Raw genomic sequence first — 23,111 nt, forward strand, 5'->3', positions numbered from 1 at the left:
ATTGCGCCTTTCACATTTTCCCATCTTCCAATCATTACCTACAGTACCTGTAATGTCTCAAAGAGCTTCACAGAGAAGCACAGTGACTGTACATTTGTAGGCCAACAAGGCACTTTCTGGAATCAGTTAAGCAGGGTGCATGCCTCCAGGGAGTGTGTGTACATTACATTCTAAGTAAGATATCTTGGAATGTCTCAAAACACTTCACACAACAGGCCGAGCTGGATTGACAAGATAATAATCCTTGCATTCTGTATAGCACCTTTCATGCCAGGAGGACATTGCAAAGAATTTCACGGGATTTACTGTGCAGTGATTGTTTATGTTATAAGTGAATGATGGGTCTTAAGGTGGGTCTTTGATGGCGGAGTGTGAGGGGACAAGGTGGAGGGACTCCAGAATGGAATTCCAGAGAGCAAGGGCAATATGGCTGAAGGTTCACCTAGTAATGGAGGGCTAGAGTGGGGACTTGAAGCAAGCCATTGTTTGCTGAGCAGAAGGAGCATCCAGGGCTGGAGGGTTGCATGCAGTTGCAGAGATGGGTTGAGGCAATGAAGGCATTTGAACACGAGGAAAGAATCTTGAAATTGATCTGCTGGGGGATGGAGAGCCAGTGGAACCAAGAGAGGATAGGGGTGAAGGGAACATGGAGCCTGAAATGGGAGAGCACACAGGATACAGAATTTTGGATGGTCTGCAGCTTGCATAGGGAGAAGCTGGGGAGAAGAATGTTGGAATAATTGAGCCTGGAGATGAACAACTTGTGGATGTGGCCCTCAGCAGATTGGAGAGAGAGGTAGTGGTGGAGCCAGGCGATATTGCAGAGGTGAGGGAAAGCAACTGATAGCCCAGATGTAGGGCTTTAAAGATAGGTGGAGGTTGAACAAAAAACTGAGATTTCACATTGGAAGCGAGAGATGTAATGAACATCTGTGCAGGCTGATGTGGTCAGAGCCCCAGGTACAGTTGCCCGTCTTCCAATCAATACCTTCAAGGTTTCCCCTCAAGCCTTGCAGAGCCACAATATCTCACTTGGAATTGAATCTTCACACACTTCCTGGAGGGATGCACCCTGCTTACCTAATTCCAGAAAGTACAGTAAATGAAAATCGCCTGCCGGGTTGGCCTATAATTGGACAGTGACTACATTTGTTGGCAATTCTCTGTGAAGCATTTTGAGACATGATTGACCCTATACCAAATATACCAAATGCAAAGATTATTATTGTAATATTAATTTGATACTATGAACATTACAGAAGAACGTTTTGCTCAGGAACTGGATTACGTCACAGAGGGTTGACTTGATTTTGACATTCCATTACCAAGATTGTCATCTTGGAGAAGATTTTGCCCCAGGGAGACCCTGCTTCCTTCATTCCTTCCCTCCTCCCAAAAGTTTCCTCTCCTTCAGTTGAGTTTACAAATGAAAATCAATCTTAAATAAAAACAGGAATGATGGAAATTGACAGTAGGTTAATCATAAAAAAAGTACATAGCCAAAGGTTCATAACAACATATCAAGCTTTACTTGTAATCGTGTTAGTCTGGGACTGGTCCCAGGTTATTCAGCTCCTTGGCTAATTTTCCACTTTCATTTAACAAAGTATAGCAACATGAAAAATGTGTTATGTATAGGCAGAAGACTGCTTTCATGTAGTGCTTTTCATATGAAAGAAAATCTTAAATGCACATCAATCACAAAGTGAAAAGAATTTAGGGGTGATCAAGCCACAGTTGAAAATACAGATGTTATGAGGTTTTTGAAAGAAGCGAGAGATGGCAAGACAAAGTGACTTTGGAAGAGAATTCCAGAGGACATGTTAGCAGTGATTTTATGACCAGACACTAAAAGTATGCTGTCCAACATCTAACACAGATGCTGCCCATATGAAGGGTGTTATATAAATACAAGTTGTTGCTTTTATTGCAAAATATTTGAGATCCAGGATTTTGTTATTAGCAAGGCACAGGTTCTAGATAGGCTCAAGATGCTGCAAACCAATAAATCCCCTGGAATTGTTGAACTGTACTCCAGGGTAATTAAAGATGCAAAAAAATTGTGAAACACTGATAAATATTTTGAGGAAGTTAATCAGCAAGCAGGATGTTCTGATATGCTGGAAACGAGCAAAAGTGGTTTTTGACCAGACAGTCAACACGGATTTGTTAAAGGCAGATCATGTCTGACAAACCTAATAGAATTTTTTGATGAAGTGACTCAGAGGGTAGATGAAGATAATGCAGTAGACATAGTTTATCTAGATTTTTAAAAGGCATTTGACAAAGTGCCACATAAGAGACTTATAAACAAAATAGCAGCCCACGGTATTAAAGGGACTATGACAACATGGATCCCGAACTGGAAAGGAGACAGAAAGCAGAGAGTGGTACCAAACGGTTGCTTTGCTGACTGAAGGGAGGTGTGTAGTAGTGTCCCTCAGGGGTCGGTACTGGGACCACTGCTCTTTCTGATCTATATTAATGATCTAGACCTGGATATAGGGAGCACAATTTCCAAATTTGCAGACAATGCTAAGCTAGGAAAAGTAGTTAATGGTGAGGAAGATAGCACCAGACTACAAGAGGACTTAGACAGATAGATAAAATGGGCAGAAACATGGCAAATGAGATTTAATGTGGAGAAATGAAAAGCGTTGCATTTTGGTAGGACGAATGAGGAGAGGCCGTATAAGCTAGATGGTACAATCTTAACAACAACAACAACAACAAGATTCCATTTATAAAGCGCCTTTCACGTCAGGAGGACGTCCCAAGGCACTGCACAGTTGGGTCATGACCCGAGCAGGGGGGAAATGGTCAGGGTGAGGGGAGGGAAGGGAGGGAGCGAGGAGGGGGAAATGGTCAGGGTGAGGGGAGGGAAGGGAGGGAGCGAGGAGGGGGAAGAGAGTCGAGAGGGGAGCTGAAGGCACGGTCAAAGAGAAAGGTTTTGAGACCGGCCTTGAAGGAGGAAAGGGAAGAAGCAAGGCGAAGGCACTGGGGGATGGAGTTCCAGAGCCTGGGGGCTGAGAGGCTGAAGGCCCGACCACCGATGGTTGGGGCGGGGGACGTGGAGCAGACCGGAGCCAGAGGAACGGAGGGTACGGGCAGGTAGGTAGGGGGATAGTAGGTTGGAGAGGTAGGAGGGAGCGAGGCCGTGAATGGCCTTGTAGGTGAGGATGAGGATCTTGAAATCAAGGGGCAAATGAACAGAGAGACCTGGGGGTCCACATAAGCAAATCTCTGAAGGTGGCAGGACAGGTAGATATAGCTATTAAAAAAGCATATGGGATACCAGGTTTTATATATAGGGGCATAGAATTCAAAAGTCAGGAGGTTATGTTGAATATTTATAAAATGCTGGTTAGGCCTCAGTTGGAGTACTGCGTTCAGTTCTGGGCGCCGCACTTTAGGAAAGATATTAGGGCATTAGAGAGGGTGCAAAGGAGGTTAACCAGGATGGTACCAGGAATGAAGGACCTTAGTTATGAGGCGAGGTTAGCGAAACTAGATTTATTGTCCCTAGAGCAGAGAAGATTAAGAGGGGATTTAATAGAGGTTTTCAAGATCATGAGAGGATTTGATAGGTTGAACCAGGAAAAACTATTTCCACTGGCATGTGGGTCAGTAACCCGAGGACACTGATTTAAGATAGTTGTTAAAAGAAACAGAGGGGAGGTTAGGAAAAAATGTTTCACCCAGCAAGTTGTTCGGATCTGGAATGAATTACCTGAAAGGGTAATGGAAGCCGATTCAATGACAACTTTTAAGAGGGAAGTAGATGGGTATTTGGGGAGGACAGGATTGCAGGGGTATGGAGAGAAAGTGGGCCAGGGGGATTGAATTGGATTGCTCTTTTAGGAGTCGGTGCAGACGAGATGAGCTGAATGGCCTCTTTCTGTGCTCTATGATTCTATGATTCTATAAAATGATTCTGACTTAATTGCTGCAAATCCATTGAGACATATTCAACATTTGGCTTGCCCAGAACAAACAGTTCTGGGCAATATGTTATATGAAAAATGTATTTGTGAATTGTGAAATATAAACCATTGAATAAACCCATATGTTCTCAATAGAAACTAGACTGAATTCTGAAAATCCATTAATAGTGAATATTTCAGTCTTTGTAATGCAATTTGTCGAATGGAAGAAAAGCAGTACTTTAAAAGAACCAGACCAAAATATAGCCAAAGCCCAAAAAACATTGTCTTTGACTAAAAGGTTAAGCTCTGGTGCATAAAATAATTTTATTATCCTTTTTTAAGATCAGGCATAAAGTGTCAGCCTTTGTTGGTTTTATAGTAGCATAAAAGTGTTTTATAACTGAATAAAAATAGAGTAAATTTCAGTAAACTGTACTTCCAGCCGGTTAATGAATCTTACTGGACAAATAATTGTTTTAGAAATAGGACAAAATAATCGTAGAAAGGAACCTTTCAAACTGAAAAGATATTATGACTGGAATATCCCAAGGTTAATTATTTGGACCTGTACTGCTTGTAAAATATAATGCTTGTAAGGATAGGGAACCATATGCAAAATGTAAATTTTCAGATGATGTTAAAAAAAAGGAAGGCAAAGCAAATAATGAGAAAGAATGCAAGCTGATTCAAAAGGATTTGTAATTTTTAGGTAACTGGGTCAACAGGTGACCGAAGGGCTCGATGTGAATAACTGTAAGATAATTACTGTGGGAGTAAGGAACGAAGGAAGGGAATTATGTAGTCAAATGGAGAAATGTATGAAACTGTCAGCCCAGAGCTTAGCTGCAGTGAGAAAAGTATTAAATTAGCAGAGATAGTAATGTACAGACCAAATCATTGGAAAGATACTAGCCTTGTGAAACTGCTGAGACACGCAACCAAGTTTATTCAGGCTATTGGGAATTTATGTTTTGAGGAAGTTGAGTTCATTTTATTCAGGTGACCTAATTAAATGTTTCACAATTATGAAGGGGATTGACAAAGTTGATGCCAACAAATTATTTACTGCAGCACTATAGCTAAAGATAAAAGCACTAGGAGAAAAAACATTCAGAAATAACTGAAGTCAAGCAAAATGCTTTTGTAAGAAAAGTAAGATTTGTAGATTCAAGAGATAAATAAAAAAGACGTCAGAAAAGAAGGGATTATATGGTTGAAAAAGTATTTAGATGGTCAAAAATGGCTGTGATATAAACTTTTTTTTAGGTAAACACCTCATTGTTCTGAGTTGTGAGACCTCAAATAATAATAATAATAATAATAATAATAGCAATCTTGCATTTCATATAGCGCCTTATCACATCTTCAAGACCTGTATATTTTGTGGGCGAAACGCGGCAGCCAATTGCGTACAGCAGTGTCCCACAAACAGTCGTGGATTGAGTGAAGGAATGATTGCCCCCGGAAAAGTAATCCACTAATCCTACTTACTGCTAGGTAAACAGAGGTGTGTGAAGTAAGGAAACTTGGCCAGTGTTTCGCCCTGACGGCAATCAAACCCAGGTCTCTCACTTGCGAGGCATGTGCTCTAGCCGCTGAGCTACAGGATTCCACGCAGGAATCCATGGAAATCCAAGGATGGAAGCAGAAGTCTTGCGAATCAGGGTGTGCGACACATGCAGAAAGCCATCATTACATTTAACAGTATCAAAACCAGACTGAGAGTTCCACGATTGCATGGAAATTTCCCTTTGTCTGGTATAAAATGCACATTCCCCCCTCCACTCCAGAAGGGACTCATTTATCTTTATCTGTTTTCGGAAAATAGTAGACACAGGCTGACAAGAAACAAGGTTTAGGGAACCAGAATGTGTGTTGGGGTACTGCTGGAGATGAATTAACTAAAAGAGCAGGTTTTGCCATTGTGAGTACTGTCTGGCAAGCTTCCCACTGCTTGTCCAGCGAGGACCACCCTACCTGTTAGGACTTTGACTTCCTGAGCTAAAAGGAACCGAGTGGGAAGAATCCCTCCCCTCAGTTTGTCCTTCCATATCCTGCTGATGAACCAGGCTTACTTGTCTGTTTCAGCAGTGTCTTGCAGTAGAGTGGATCTGCCTCTCCAGGAACGAGACAACCGAGATTGCCACATAGGTTTGATTCAATTCTGACACTCATGTCACCTTGGTGCCAGCTCTGCCCCGAATAGAACCCAATTACCTCCACCCTCCCCCCCCCCCACCCCCCCCCACACACACACAATGGGTTGACTCTGAGACGTCTGAAAGCGCTTCACAGAATATACTGTAAAGTGAATTGACTGTATATTTTGTGGGCAAAACGCGGCAGCCAATTGTGCACAGCAGTGTCTTACTGGAAGTCTTACTGAATTAATAGAATCTTGATGTAAAACACATTTTGCCTATGTTGTGCTTTTGGTTCCTTTTTTAATATTTTAGTTATTCTATGCAATACCTACAATAAAGTACAGTGCACAGCATTAATTTTCAGGTTCATTAAAAATGTTCAAATTACTATTTCAGTTTTGCAGTATGGCTGATATCTTTGGAGTCTGCTGGGTTTAGAATTATATTAGGTCTAGGTACAGTATGTTCTGTAGCCTTATGTTATGTGTTAAAAGGTATTCATGTGAGGCTCATAAGAACAATATTAAAATAAGGCTAATTACTCAGTAATGTACTCTATCTTTTCTCATATCAAGCACTGAGATATTTCAGATATTTTAAATATTCCATTGTCAAGTAAGTGTTCTTTCAAATACTGATCTTATGTATTGCTCTGTGGATAGAAATTAGATCAACCTAAGCCATTAAATTGCTCCAGCTTTTTCATGTAGATTTCAGTAATTGGATACCATTTTTCTAAGTCATTGTGGAATAATTTAGACAAAAAGTGAGGTAGTGAATCTAGGCCAGAACCAGAAATGTATTTTAATTATCATGATATTGGAAAAAATCCTGTGTACACTTTTTTAAATGTTATGGTTAATCTTGCAGCTGTGTTTAATAAGTCCCATTGTAGGTACTAGTAATGTAACAAAATTAGCATTTCCTTATTTTTAGTATAGTACCTTCTTATGTTGTTGGAACGGTTCAAACCACTTCAAAAGTGTAATCACTGTTTCCCACATCAGTGACCCACGGAAAGCCATGAAGTAAATGAACAATTTTATCTGGAAGATTGTTGGCCAAGACATCAAGAGAAACACCTTTTTTTCTGTAAAGTCCTGTAGTGTATTGGTTAGAGCACTCACCTTGCAAGCGAGAGGACCTGGGCTCAATTCCCGTGCAGGACGAAACGTTGGGCAAGTTTCCTTACTCCACATTACTCTGTTTAACAAGCAGTAATTAGGAACCCAGTTGTTAGTCGATTAGTGGATCGCTTTTCCGAGGGTAATAATTCTTTCTAAAGGATAATAATTTGGTCACTCAATCCACGACTGTTTATGGGACACTGCTGTGTGTAATTGGCTACTGTATTTCGCCCACAAAGTATACAGTTAGTTTGAGACATCTCGAAGATGTGATAAGGTGCTATATCAAATGCAAGGATTATTATTATTATTATTTTCAATTAATTCCATAGGATCTTTCATGTGCACCTGAACAACCCACAACCTTCTGATTCAGAGATAAGAGTGCTACTGACTGAGCCAGGCTGACACTTTTTGCTTGTGAAGAAGCATAATATATCATAACATTTGATATAGTGAGATGTTATTGAGACTTCTCGAAGTTCTTCACAGGATTTATTGTAAAGTGACTGTGTATTTGTTTGGCAAGCACAGCAGTTAGTTTGCACACCAAATATCCCACAAACAGCCATGAAGTGAATGACCAATTTTATCGGTGGGATTGGTGGCCGGACACCAGGAAAAACTTTCTTCTCTTTTTAAATAGTGTCATGAAATCTTTAACATCAATCTGAAGAGGCAAATGGGACCTTGATTTAAAGAATCATCTGAAGGACGGCATCTCTGACAATGCAGCACTTACCCAGCAATGTCAGCCTAAACTGTGAATTCAAAGTCCCCAATGTGGAGCTTGAACCCACAAACTTCTGTCTCAGAGTCGTAACTGCCTCTGAGCCTCTGGTGACTTAGTGAGGCTGACACTAATTGGGGAATATTATATATGAGAAGTGTTTCAACTTGAATTGGTGTATCTTAGAGCCACGAAGAACTTAAAGCAGACAGCAGACTGTCACATTCTACAAAAATCCATTCACCATGTTGGAGATGAATGTTTGTTTAAAATATGACAGTGGGACTCTTAAACCATGAGGCGACTGCTGCTGAAATGCATAAACTACACACTTAAGTAATCCATTAACTGAGAACAAATGCCTCTAAACCCTAAAGTGAAGTGGTTTAAATTCAATTAAAATCTTCAGTTACTGGAGTGTGGAGCAGAACCTGATGCACTCTACTTTCAAGGAATATCATTTGGACTTTAGTTGTTGTCTTATGCTACTTTACAGTGATGATTTTCTTTAACTGGCTCTTATGAATGGACCTGATGTGTTGTCATGGTGTAAGACAAATCCATGTCTGTACCTGCAAGGAATACGACTGATCTGTTCTTCTCTCTAATTTAAAGCAATTGGAGTATTTACATTCACCCATTGACTCTAAACCCAACATGATTGTATCACGCTTTACTGGGCTCTACCGTTGAAATTGAGGTCCATGACAGGCTAAGTCAGGCACTATCTTTTACTCTCATTTCACTTCCATAACCAGAGGAACAAAAAGGTTAAAAACAAGTTGGGGGAAAAAAGTCCTGCTATATTAAATGTGAAAGTACAAAATTAAAACAGAATTTTTTTTAAAAAACGGAGCCAGAACGAGTATATGTATTCTAAGTAACAGAATATGTATAATTCCAATAAAGTTTGTAAGCAATGGGGGGTTTTCTCCCTATTTGATAAATTTATCAAAGTGTAGTGCTGAGCAGGTGACCGACAAAATGTGCAGTAATCAAGCCATAGTAACCTGTTGATTTTTTTAAAAAACGGTTTGTTTGAAGTACTGTAATGTTGCTGAGTGAAGGGGGCAAGCAGAAGAGTGGGGAGATAGGGAACCAACAGAGCCTGGCAAGGCTGGAGTAATGAGCATGTAATTCTTTTTAGAAATTGCTAATTTATTTTCCTGGTATTTACTTAACAAAAAATCCCAAATGCATGCAGAACAACAGCCCGCTCATTTAAATCATGTTTTCTCACTTCAAAATGCCGGCCACCAGAAGTTGACCAATTGGCCAAAGAGCTTTCTTCATCCGAACTGATGTTGTGATCTTCGCACTACTCTTGAGGGAATCAGTCTGAAGATCACAATGATTTTGTGATCATTCTTCACATGATTTTAGTGGTTTAAACACACACACTCACGCACATTTGGGAATCCCTGTAGAAGTGTTCATGTTTGTGCAAAGTGAAACAGAGCATAAATTCTGATCAAAAAGAGACTCAATTTGCAAAAATATTACAAATGCATGCTTAAACTGAATTGTTTTGTATGCAAGCACTGAGACAGGATTCAAAATTAACACCAACATACTTGATTAAAGCGGAGTGCATTGAATTAATGTAAAAAGTAACCACCGTCAGCAGAAACATTTACATGTCATTAAAAAGATTTGCATTATACAGAGCAACCCCATTATAATGCGATCAGATAGGTCCAATCTCTCAGGTCCACATTATAAGTGAACGTGAGACAATGACCCACTTCCATGTTGTGCATTACAGAACAACGGCAACCTGATCACCCAGAGAGATGGCCAATTTTTAGTATGGAAATTCAGCTAGTCAATGCTGGAAGAATTGTGCACAGGACCACACAGTAGACTCACGCCATGGTCTAACTAAGTGTATTTGCAATATGGAGGTGTGGGGGCTGGGCGGTGGGGGCATTATAATGATGTTGCCCTGTATATTGTACTATGTATTACATAATGTATTATGATAACAGGAAAAAATGTATTCTGTGAAGTAATAGAATCTGTATTTGATAATATTTAAGAAGATACAATAGTAGTAATAGTCATAATCCTTGCATTTGATATCGTGCCTTATCATGTTGTTGAGCCATCCCAAAACTGTACTCAATATGTTAGGTTCGCTGAAGTCAGAGGACATTTTTGTCTATCAGGTCTGTCTTTCACACAGAGTTGAATTTTGCGTAAAGGCTGGGATGTAGGACAAAGGGTTGAGTGTTTCAGAGGCCCATTCACGTGGTTGCATCTCAACTCAATGGTGGTACTGATAATGTTTAGACACATGATGATTAGAGGCTAAAAGTGCTCTGGGACGCTACCCCATGTGAAGGCTGCTATATAAATGCAACTCCTTGTTGTTATATCTAAAGTGCTCGATTTCTAAAGTTTGTCAATCTGTATTATAGAGGCCTGTAGCATAGTGGTTAGCGCAATCGCCTCACAAGCAAAAGGATCTGGGTTTAATTCCTGGATGGGGCAAAATCTTGGGCAAGTTTCCTTACTCCACAAGACTGGGTGGATCGCTTTCCAGGGTAATGACCCCTTTTTAAAAAAATAATAATTTGATCAGTCAATCCATGACCACTGTATGCATTGTTTTGTCCACAAAATATACAGTCAGTTCACTGTACGGTGTATTCTGAGAAGAACTTTGATACGTCTTAGTGACAAGGCGCGATATCAAATGCAAGGGTTATTATTATTATTATTATTTATTATTATGGGAGAAAGGTGTCTGTGCATGGGCAATTTTGTCATTTCTACCATTAGCTAAGCTAAGATAAATATACTACATAGACTTCTGAATAATCTGCAGTTTGTGAAGTGAAGACTTGGGAACTCCAGTGAGCAGGAGTTAGGAGAGTTAAGCCCAGACATAATGAAAGCATGGATGAGGGTTTCAGCGGCCTGAAAAGAAAGGTAGTGGTGGAGGCGGGCAATATTGAGGAGGTGGGGGAAGGTAGAACAGGTCTTGGCATGGATGTGGGGTTTCAAGGACAGTTGAGGGTCGAATAAGATAGCAAGGTTCCAAACTAGCTCAGTGAGGTGTAAAGTGCATCCGTGAATAGTGATGCCGTCAGCGCCTGAGGTGAGGAAGTGCTGACAGAAACCAAGTAGGAGGGCCTCCGTCTTGTCGACATTCAACTGGAGAAAGTTGGCTCTCATCCAGGACTTGATGTCTGTCAGACAATCCGCCAGGACAGCAGTGGTCCTGGAGTTGAGGGTGGAGGCAGAGATAGAGTTCAGTGTCATTCACATGCATGTGGAAGTTAACCCCATACCTGTGGATGACATCACTGAATGGGAGCAAGTAAATATTCAAGAGGAGAAGACAATAGACAAAGCCCCGAGGAATGCCACACCTGACATTGCAAAGGTTAGAGGAAAAGTCTTTAATGGATGTAAAGACAAAGATAGAACTATGAAGGTAGAGCTGAGAGGAGAGTAGGTGGAGATGAATAGAATGGGCAACAGTAACGTATGCAGCAGAGAGATCGAGAAGGACAAGAAGATGGAGAGAGCTCTGATCACAGAGGGACAGAATGTCATTTGTAACTTTCATTAAGGATGCCTTTGTACTGCGTGTAGCATGGAAACCCGATTGGAGGGGTTCATAAAGGGAGTGGCGGGAGAGGAAAGAGTGAAGCTGGGAAGCAACGACTCATTCCAGAATCTTGGAAAGAAAGGGAAGGTTTGAGATGGGATGGTAGTTAGAGAACAGAGATGGGTCAAATGAAGGTTTTTTGAGGGTGTGGGGTGCTGATGGCTATGGCTGTTTTTAAGGGTGCTGGGAATAGTGCCAGTTTGCAGAGAGGCGTTGATGATATTTCTTAGGGAGCTGGACAACAAGGTTGAGCTGGAAAGTTATGAGCGAGGTAGCCCCCTCTCTTCTACTTTCAGGTCTTGGCTAAAGACCTTTCTTTTCGACTACTCCTTTGGTCACCTTCTTCCCCCTCCCCCTGGCTCGGCCCCGGGATCCATTATTGTGAAGCGCTCTGAGACGCCGTCCGGGGTGGGGGGCGCTATATAAATCCGAGTTGTTGTTGTAGTGATGGGGTCAAGGGGTGGTGGGTTTCATTCGGAAATCAATGAAGTGAGAGAAGAGGGGGAGAGGGGGTCAAAAGTGTGGAGGCAGGAATAGGAGAAGGGGAAAAGGGAGGTGGGGAGGGAAAAATACAAACCCCTTTAACCTTTCAACAGCAACAACAACAACTTGCATATATATGGCACCCTCAAGCAGGACGCTATTCTGCGACCCTCACGCAGGGTAACTTCCCAGAGTGCTTTCAGTCTCTCGTACTGAACACCAGTGCCACACTTAACTGGTATTAGCTCTTTTTCTTTTGGATTCTTCTCCAGTTGCTTTCATTGCTTGGCAGTTGAACACAGCGTTTACTTGGAAGTCTTCTCAATGTCACTGAATTGTTTGTGAACATTATGCCAGCTCCTTTTTTTCAGAAAATTGTGTTAACCCACGAAACAACCTTCTACAAGGCTTCCCTCCTTGAATTTATTTCAATTCAGATTGATCAATAAAAAGTCACATCTTTTTTGTACATTGTTTCTTCCACTGCTGACCATTGAGTCGGGTCCATTTCTGACTTAGTGAATACAGATTTGAATTTTTCTTACTGTCACATTTTAATTCTGACATTAGTTTGACACGGGATCATAATTTCTGTTTCATTCTTGTACACAACTGTAATTATTGCTGGGGGTTTCTGACTGCATAGTAGCAGATTGGAAAATTGTGCACTTGTGGCTTGGTGCTGATTGAAGAAAATAATGTCCAATAACTGCATTGATCTGAAAATAAAGCTTTGCATTATATACTGTGTTGTTTAACTTGAATCCCTGATTATGGGATGTTCAATTTTAGTAGCCAAAGGATTACTGTTAAAATATTATAAAATGTATAAGTCAATAGTTTATCGTTTATGTTTCGCCCCCAAAATATACAGTCACTACACTTTACAGTATATTCTGTGAAGCGCTTTGAGACACCTTGAAGAGGTGATAAGACACTGTATCAAATGCAAGGATTGTTATTATCATCGCCTTTAGGTAAAACCCAAATATTGGGTTAAATTTAGCTGGTTAAATTTGCATCTTTAAATGATTTACAATTGCTTAAGGCAGGTTGTATAAAGAACCCCGATGTACCCACAGTTGTGACTTTGCATTTAATAGATCTGATTCTAGTGTTCTTTGATTTACCATAAGAGCATTTCTTTTTCTTCTATGGAATTAAAAGCCACACAATAAGTATAAAAGGTTGATTTAACACTTTTGCTCATACAAGACTGTTCCATCATTTAGCATGATTTACTGGACTGTACTTGACTAATAGGCATTGTAGGTGATGTAAGTTATGCCTTTGTATAAACAGCCAGACATTCTAACTGTCACATTCATTTCTGTAGAGGACTACTGTGTGCATACAGTATTGCAATCCCTTCTAGGGAATGAAGGGATTTGTGTGAATAATGCCAGAACAGCAGCTGAAGGGAAGCGCTAAAATAAATTATTCAATAAAGACTTCATTGTATTGTATTGTAATATAAGAAAATAATCTCATTATATTTATGAACAACACTGCAAGCCTTTCATTTATACAGTGGTACTTGGATTTCACATTACCAACTTTTTTCCCATCAATCAGTTAAAAAAAATATTTTCACCCAAATAATGCCATGCTTTCTTTTAATGTCCACCGAAATAGGTAGATGGGACCTTAGTTTACCATCTCATCCAAGGTCCACACATCCAACAATGCAGCACACCCCCAGCATCACCCACAACCTTCTAACTCAGAAATGAGAGTGCTACCACTGAGTCACATAACATGGCCAGTTCACACCCAGTGATTATTTGAATATGCCAATAATCATTGCATCTCTGATAAATGATATAAATTCCAACAGCTCAGCACAGAAAATAAAACATAATGGAAGAAAGGGAAGAAAATAGCAATTTGTATGACTTCCTATGCACTCATCATGAGACCAGATGGTTTAATAAAAAATAATAAATTGGTCACTCAATCCACGACTGTTTGTGGACACTGCTGTGCGCAATTTGCTGCTATGTTTTACCCACAAAATTTGCCTACAGTCAATTCACTTCACAGTATATTCTGTGAAGTGCTTTGAGACCTCTAGAAAACGTGATAAGATGCTACATCAAATGAAAGGATTATTATTATTATAAACTAAGAAAATGTGGGCCTACTGGATTGATCTTTCAAAAAGTTCACTTTGTGGATGATCCTTGTGCTGTTAGAATTGGAAAGGCCTGGTTCTTTGGCCTCCACACAATTGGAGTATGATGAACACTTTCCTGTAAGTCATCTTAATCAATATAACCAATACAAGTGATGGGTATTAAAAGTACACTGGCAACAGCAATCATGTTTGGAATGTGTGCATTGACAGATGCATGAGCTGCAGAATTCTAAGTCAGTCACATAAGTGTCCATTTGTCAATGAATAGGAACAAATTGCACTATAATGGTTTGCATTAAGATTTGGATCTTAATTTCCCATTTGTGTAGTAATTAGCAGTACCAACGGAAGACACTGTATAATCTATGTTAAATTATGCAGAAATTACCCTTTTAAATAATCATGCTGTAAGGAAACCAGGAATAATTCAGTGTGAACAAGAAATGGTAAAAAAAACTGTTGAGGCATAGATCTTATACAGCACCCTTTAAACACGAGCAGGTACAAATTAGTGCTACACAGCAGAAATAACAATGAGACAAAAGATAGTTTCACACTTCATTGTCGACATTTCTGTTCCAAAACATGGTCCCATCCAGCCTAGGTTAGATTGAGAGGGAGAACAGTGCACAATGTAAAAAGTTTTCACCATTGAGGCTGTCACATATTTCAGAGGAATTCACCACTCCAAACCCTTCCTTGACATGTATGAGAAAGGAATTTGAAGCAGCTGCAAGATCAATGTGTAGAACAGCATGGCTCACATAAAGGAAGAAATATGTGGTACAGGTCTTGTTTAAGCCTAATCAATATTTAGCATAAATCACAGGTACTTAAAAATCCATCTGGTTGTCCCATACAGCTGCTGGTTATCCAATGCAGAGGCTGTGTGTGACTGATTAAATTCAAAACACTGTCAATACTGGCGGTATTCATCACTATAGTTGTACTTTTTGGTGTCACTGTAAATTGAACATTGATGTGGTGCTGACTTGAAATATCTATAGTGTAGAACTGAACCATTATTACTTTTTTATCTTTCTGGTTCTCCTGTACTGTTGTCCTTGACTTGCTACCTTTCCTGAATAGTTTTTGGAAACAATTGTACAAAATCGGGATGTGCTATATGCACTTTTGGAGTCTTTACCATTCTCCTATTAAGGGTACTTTAAGAAGGTGTGACTAAAGATACCAGACAGATTAAAATGTCAGGGTTGCCATCACAGTTATATCGATGAAGACCCATATGAGCAGGGTAGATTATGATAAAGATCTTATCTCACAGAAGGTTAGAACGAAGATCTTGAAGTCAATTTGATGGGGGAAGAGGGTCAAAGAAGCCTAGTAACAATAAGAATTCTTACATGGTACCAGGAATGAGGGACTTCAGTTATCAAGAGAGGCTAGAGAAGCTAGGATTATTCTCCTTGGAGCAGAGAACGTTAAGGGGAGATTTAATAGAGGTGTTCAAAATTATGAGGTGATTCGATAGGATGAACAGGGAGAAATGGTTTCCACTGGTGGGTGGGTCGTAACCAGAGGACACAGATTTAAAATGCTAAAAGAACTAGAGGGGAGGTGAGGAGAAATTTTTTCACACAGCGAGTTGTTCAGATTTGGAATGCATTGCCTGAAAGGGTGGTGGAAGCTGATTCAATAACAACTTTCAAGAGAGAAGTAGATAGATATTTGGGGAGGACAAGTTTACAAGGCTATGGGGAGAGCGTGGGAGAGTGGGATTAATTTGGACAGCTCTTTCAAAGAGTCGGCATGGACACAATGGGCCAAATGGCCTCCTTCTGTGCTGTATAATTCTATGATTCTATGATTTGGTAAAGCACTGTTCACATCAGGAGGATGTCCCAAAGTGCTTCACAAGATATACTGTAAAGTGCAGTGGTTGCATGTTGTGCGGACGAACACGGCAGCCAATTTGGAAACAGAAATGTTCCCCAAGCAGTCATGAAGTGAATGACCAATTTTATTTGAAGAATTGTTGGCCAGGACACTAAGAGAAACTCCCTTCCCTTTTCGAATAATGCCATGGGATCTGTAACATCCACTTGAACATGCAGACAAGACCTCAGTTGAATGTCACAATGTAGCACACCCACAGCACTGCATACTCACACCTGTCCACAGCATTGGAGTTAGACTATATAAGTTCCAAGTCCCGACGTGAGGCTTGAACAAACAACCTTCTGCCTCAGTGTCCAAGAGTGCTACCAACTGAACTAGATAGAAACACAATGGGAGTGTTGAGGATCTGGAGTGTGTGGAAGATCAAGCTAGGCAGGCCAGCTTGGAAATTGTTTAAGAAATCAAGACAAGGTGTCAATGCCATGATTGAGGATTTGGGCTGTGATAGGAGTGAAGTAAAGATGGAGATGAGTGATATTCCAGAGGTGGATCAAAGCAGTAGTAAAAAGATATAAGACTTAAAAGAGAGATAGATGAGTGTCAACAAAATGGCAAGAATTCACGCTGGCTCCTTGAGCTGGAGAGAGCAATCAGGGAGGTTGAGTTGGAGCCAGAGGCGAGGAAGAGATGCTGTCAGGAACCAAAACCGGATAACTAGCATTCGGTTGGAGGAAATAAAAGCTCACCCAGGCAGGCAGTCAGTATTGCAGTGTCCCTGGAGTCAAGTTTGGAAGCAGAAAGGTAGATTTAAGTGCCATCAGCACATGCATAAAAACTGTAGGCAGAGTTCCCAACATTATTCAACTGTCCAAGTAGTTAATGACTTGGGAGGTTCAAAATAACCATGGAAGAAGTTGAAGCTTTCCTCTTACGTTTTAGTGAAACTCTTCTCCTTGCCATCACTTGGCAGATGAATGGCATCAAGATGTTGTGCTAAGAATGGTGACGAGTGGGGGGTCCTGCTTAGGAGTACGCTGGTAATTCATATCCAATACTTAAAGAATCTCTTTATTTAGATTGCAAGATCCCGGTGCCAACTGTCAATTAAATTTTCTGCAAATTGGCAACCAGTCCTCATGGTCTGTTTGTTGTAATATATGTTAATAATTGTAGAGTCCTGTAGCATATAGGTTGGTTAGAGCATTCGGCTCGCAGACGAACAACCCGGGTTCAATTCCCAGACAGGACGAACACCTTAGGCAAGTTTCCTTAGTCCACACACCTCTGTTTACCTAGCAATAAATAGGATCCCGGTGTTAGTCGATTGGCGGCTCGGTAATAATCCCTTTAAAAAAATAAGAATAATTTAGTCATTCAATCCACAATTGTTTGAGGGACACTGCTGTGTGCAATTGGCTGGCGCAAAATAGTCAATTGACTTTACAGTATATTCTGTGAAACGCTTGGAGACATCTCAATGATGTGATAAGACCCTATATCAAGTGCAATGATGATGATTATTATAGCTCTGTATCTAGCACAAAGAGGGTGAGGGAGGTCACATTGCAAATGGAAAGATCAAGCCTAATGACATGATAGCCTTACAGTCAGCATGTGAAGTTAAATTCTAATCAGTCCCACATTCAGATTCATGGTTCAGTGAGGATGACTTAGTTCTTTTTTACACATCTCATGAGACTAGTCAAACCAGACCAAAACAAATGTCATTGTTATTCCAAGTAGTTTTTATTAATTCGTTAACCTTATTAATAAAAGAGCCTCATTAAACTGAAGTAATTTCAAAACTTTTTTTAAATAAAACTCCCCATTTAAGCTGTCTGAAACTGAAACTAGGGCATTTGAGGAAGGAAAGAAACTGCTTGGTATTGTTTTCCAAACATATGCTCTTGTTTAAATGCTGCGGGTTATTTTTTAGGGCTGGTTATATCATCAAATAACATATTATTCTATAACTAAAGTATAAAGAATTTTAAAAATTCTCAGTTATTTGTAAATTTCAGTTGGATCAAGCATGATCAACTCTTGCATTTGATAGAGCATCTATAATGTCAGAACATTTCCAAAACACTTACAACACAATACAAATTTACATAGCGCCTTTCCCATCAGGAGGATGTCCGAAGGTGCTTAACAATACTGACTTGACACCCAAGCTGGGGGTGGGAGCCCAGGGGGGTAGGGAGGGAAAAGATGACCGAAAGCACAGTCGAAGTTCATAGTTAATTGTTGTCAGTATAGTGCTTACGTGTTTACAGACAACAGCCAGTTTGCACACAGTAAGATCCCAGAGTCAGCCAAGTGATTGCCTAATTCACCTGGTATTGGCTGAGACACCGGGAGAAACTCCTGTACCTTTTTGAATAGTATTATGGGATGTTTAATGTTCACTTGAACAGGTCGAGTGGACCTCAGTTTAACATCTTGTCCAAAAGACAGCACCTCCAACAATGCAGAGCTCCTCCAGTACTGCAATGGAGCATTAGCTTAGACTGTCAACTCACAAGTTCTCATTTGGAGCTTGAACCCACAACCTTCTGATCCAGAGGCAAGACTGCTACCCATTGAGACAAACTGACAGTATAACAGTAAAATTCTTCACTAACTAATGTATTAAGATCTCATTTTTATTTGCCTCTTGAGAAATTACTTTGCCTTTCCCAGCTTCATTTCCCATATTGGAGCAGAAAAGTAATTTGGGTCATTTATATTAGATTTGGAACTTAACATTCCCTCAAAAAAATATATAGTCACTCAATCCACCACTCTTTGTAGAACACTGATGTGCGCAATTGGATGCCGTGTTTCACGCACAGAATATACAAGTCCCTAGACTTTACAATATATCCTGTGAAGCGTTTGAGACATCTCAGCAACGTGATATATCAAATGTAAGGATTATTATTTATTAACATATGGCAGTAAATGTGCATTAAGTTCCCAACTTCCGAACCTGGAGCTCTCCCTCAGCAGCCGCTACTCTGAGCAGCCAGACAGGCAAAACATGGAGCGGGTGCTGTACAAATAGACCAACTACCTAGGTGGCTGGCAGCCACATACTTTGTGCTGGACGGCAGCATATTCTCGTACCATGACTCGCAGGAAGATGCTGCAAAGGGAGTAAAGGCAGCATCAAATGTGCACTGTGTGAAATAAAAGGTCACGTAGCAGACAACACCCGCGTTGACCTAGTCATCCCAGGGAAGCAATACTTCTACCTCAATGCTGTGAACGCTAATGCTGCAGAAAGGCAAAAATAGTTGGTGGCACAGGGCAGTGGCAAAACCTGCCTGGCAGACATCAGGACCAAAAAAGGAGAGAGTTATCAGTGAGAACAACGATTCCTTGACATGGAAAATGTCTGAACGCCGACTCTATTGCAATTTGCTGATGCAGCAGGAATACTAGATCCAGGAGTCTGCACAGCCTGACCAATGTGGTTCCACTCCTGATATGGAGAAAATGATCAAGGCTTCTTCTTTGCTTAAAGCCACATGCAATACCTTTATAAAGACACTAGAGGACTGATAAAGATAGCAAGTGGCCTAATATCTCCAAAATTTCTCTCATCCCCGGAGTTGTCCATGTTGCCTCCACTCCTCTTTCCAGGATTAAACATTCTGTTAATCATACTGGTGTTACATCTGACAGGAACGCAGAATTAAACCAGGACCAGAAGGGTTCGGTCACAGTCATGAGAAATCTGGAGGAGATGGCCACACACTGAGCAACCAGGTGGATAAGACAGGCGGCAGAAAGCAAGAGGACAGACAGCAGTCATTAGACTGAGCCAGCATATTCAATGCAGACTCCCCAGAAGGTTAAAGACCAGTCTGCGGGCAGTGTCAACTGTGAATAGAGAATCGCAGGGAAATTGCCCACGCCTCCCTGGGAAGAAGAAACCAATTGGACATGATTTTTGTTTTATGTTGAGGGAAGATATTGACAACATGAAGAAAACCCATTCTTAGCTGCCATCAGAAAATTACCAGAATTGCACAATAAAATTCAAGATTGGAAATCTACAGACACAGTAGGAGATTTCGGTGACCTGACTCATTAATCTTGGTGTTCAAAGCCTCCACTAACTTGCTCATGGTGAGTAATGAATTTTACAGGCGTTATTTAAGTGTTTTTTTATAAAACGCCAATGTATAGCTGAAATTCCAGTTTAGATATTGTACTCCCTTATTTCCAAGCTTATCCGACAATTTTACGTGGGGAAGGGAAACTTCAGCCCATGCTAATTGATGATTTCTCCATCCTGAGGTAAACAAAACTGACATTTCTTCACTCCTCCACCTTCCATGCACACTCTCAAAGAAATAAAACTCTGCCAAGAAAAAAGTGAATCCTGTGGCGTATTGGTTGGAGTACTTGCCTCACAAGCGAGAGAATTCATTTTTGATTCCCGGGCAGGGAAAAACCTTATGCACGTCTCCTTCCTACACACTGTAGTAGTAGTAGTACATTGTAAACCGGTTGTTAGTCAATTGGTGGTTCGCTTTCCAGGGGTAATAATCCCTTAAAAAAAATTGGTCACTCAATCCCCATCTATTTTTGGACACTGTTGTGCAAAATTGGCTGCCGCCCACAAAATATACAGTCAATTTACTTTAAGTGCTTTGAGAAGTCTCAACAACGTGATAAGACACTATTTCAAATTACTATTGTATTTAGGAATCAGTGGTCTACAAAGGAAACCTCTTCTTCTGACACTAAGTTTATTTGAAATATGCATGCTAATCTGTGCTTCTCTAAAATGAGAAAGTGAAGTACTGTACTATACTGGATACTGGTTGGTATAAAATCTTAACCACCACGAATGGTCATGGACTGCAGAGTAAAATGAAAACTTTCTACAGTTCAACACTTGCTATATGTTGACGAGAAATCTTACCAATGTGTAAAATCCATATTAAAGGATTTCTCCAGTATAATATGTGGACCTGAATTCTTAGAATGTTACAAAATTAAACTGGGCTGTTAATATAGATTTAAGCAGTATATCAATACTGAAAGAAAGGATATTAAATGAAGAATTGAGAACACTTCTGACTAACGCTAATTTACTAAGTATCGTATTAAATATATTTATCATTTTCCTCTCTGCCTCCTGATTTGCCTCAATATCCCTTAACTAAATACAGAGCAATCTTTCTATGGTGTGGTTCACTTCTGATGTGGACTGGTTGGTTTCTGCCCACAGGATGAAAGCTGATCAGTGTGTTTTGTGAAAGAGGTCATAGCTGACTGGTGGGATTGCTGCTCACATGCACAAGAAGCTAGGCCTCATCAAAAGCTGTAGGTGGTGACCTGATGACTCAAAAAGGTGACAGGGAGCCAATATTTTTGCAGACCTGTTAAACCATGTGTAATTCTATGGCCCCAAACACCACATTATAACAGGATGACTTGAAAAGTTGCTCTTGATCATATACAAAGGGCTATTAATATAGCCCCTTCCTGTTTAATGCTTAATGAGATGCACCTTCTGGACTAGAATGATATCTGGGTAATTAATGGTATTGGCCTCTAAGCAGGAGAATTTTAATCCACCAGTATTCTACAAGAGATTTGCAATTTTTTATGAATTCAGGTATAATTCGACCAGAACCAAAGTGATACAAAAATATTTTCCCTGCTAGAAACAAATTGCCCACTGAAATTTTTAGATATGAGTTTTTTAGACACTGGAATAAAAACATGAGCAAAACCAAAAATTACATAAATTGTTTTATAAAAACCACCATTTAAATAAATACTGATGAGCTGCAGTCACTGGAGCACACAGCGTATTTGAAAGTGGAACATGTTAGCCTAAGTGACTAATGAAGCCAAGTCAATTATGACATTTAAAGTGGATGGCTCCAGTGAGAGCTTGTGTGGCATAGATATCATGATTTGAATAGTCTACTTCTGTCCTGAAATTTCTTTGTTTATATAACATAAGAGGATTTCAATACACAAACAAAAATATTCTCATCCTAACACCAGGTTAATCAGTCTATGAAAAATCAAAAAAAAACCCCATTCAATGCTACTATAGCACCTCTCTTATTCCCAAACTATCTAGGGTACCCTGTAGAGATAACTGTTCAATTTACGTCCACAAATGCCATCAGTCAGAATAAGTAAGCCCAAATACATGCAAAAGATCAATAAAAAAAATCTTGCATATTGAAAATTCCATAGCACAATTCGAAAAAAGAAAGGAATTTCTCCCAGTGTCCTAACCAACAACCCCCCAGATAAAACCCTACTGTCCAGCTGCTCCTTCTGTTCAGCAAACACTGGTCTGATTTATGTTCCCCACCCAATCTGTGCCACCAGCATTGGACAAGCTTTCAGCCATTCTGTCCCCAGTCTCTCCTGAGAGAGAACACCTTCCTGGAGTACCTCTGCCTCTCCCACCTTGAAGCCTCATATAAGACTTAGCTTCTTCCCAATGTAAATACCATTTACAATGTAACAGGGATCTATCTACTGTAATTTACTGGGGTGAGGGGCAGGGCTTGCCTCATTTGTTTTGGTGACAACCTGTAAAATAGTGCCTTTTCTCTAACACAGATCTGTTGTCTTCACCTCCCGTCCTGGTAGTTTCACAAGCTGACAAGACAAAAGTTCAGCTTGTTTCATTTACCCATACACCACTGCAATTTCTTTCTCGCGACCCTTGTATTTGATAATCTGACTAAGCTTTAGCCGTATATCCGGTTATCTGTGGGATCTTATAAAAGTATACAGTATCTGTTTGGCCTGTTTCCTACAGAACTTAATAATGAGAAACAATGATAACAGTATTTTATATTGTGTTTATTATTGAAAATAACACTGACACTATACTCGATCAAAATTCTCTTTTTTTCGATTAGCTTGTTGACTAACATAATAGCAGTTTTCATAACTGACAATGATCTCATTATCTCAAGATTATCTCATTATCTCTTGTGTCCAATTTGCATTATTTGCATTTGACACAATGTAAAGCTCACCACACATTTAACAAAAACAACAACTTGCATTTATATAGCGGCCTTCAAGTGAGGTAGAGCCTGACAGTGGCG

At 40.1% G+C, this 23,111-nt stretch overlaps 1 protein-coding gene and 1 pseudogene across 1 annotated transcript in view; both read left to right on the forward strand.

The window, feature by feature from the left end:
- The window catches only part of ube2e2 (ubiquitin-conjugating enzyme E2E 2), a 191,759-nt gene that overhangs the window by 45,106 nt on the left and 123,542 nt on the right, over window positions 1-23,111 (forward strand). The gene's annotated exons all lie outside the window — the stretch shown is intronic.
- LOC103179941 lies at window positions 19,049-19,771 on the forward strand (annotated as a pseudogene).

Source organism: Callorhinchus milii, unplaced genomic scaffold, assembly GCF_018977255.1.
Source record: "Callorhinchus milii isolate IMCB2004 unplaced genomic scaffold, IMCB_Cmil_1.0 Scaffold2, whole genome shotgun sequence".
Lineage (NCBI taxonomy): Eukaryota > Metazoa > Chordata > Chondrichthyes > Chimaeriformes > Callorhinchidae > Callorhinchus > Callorhinchus milii.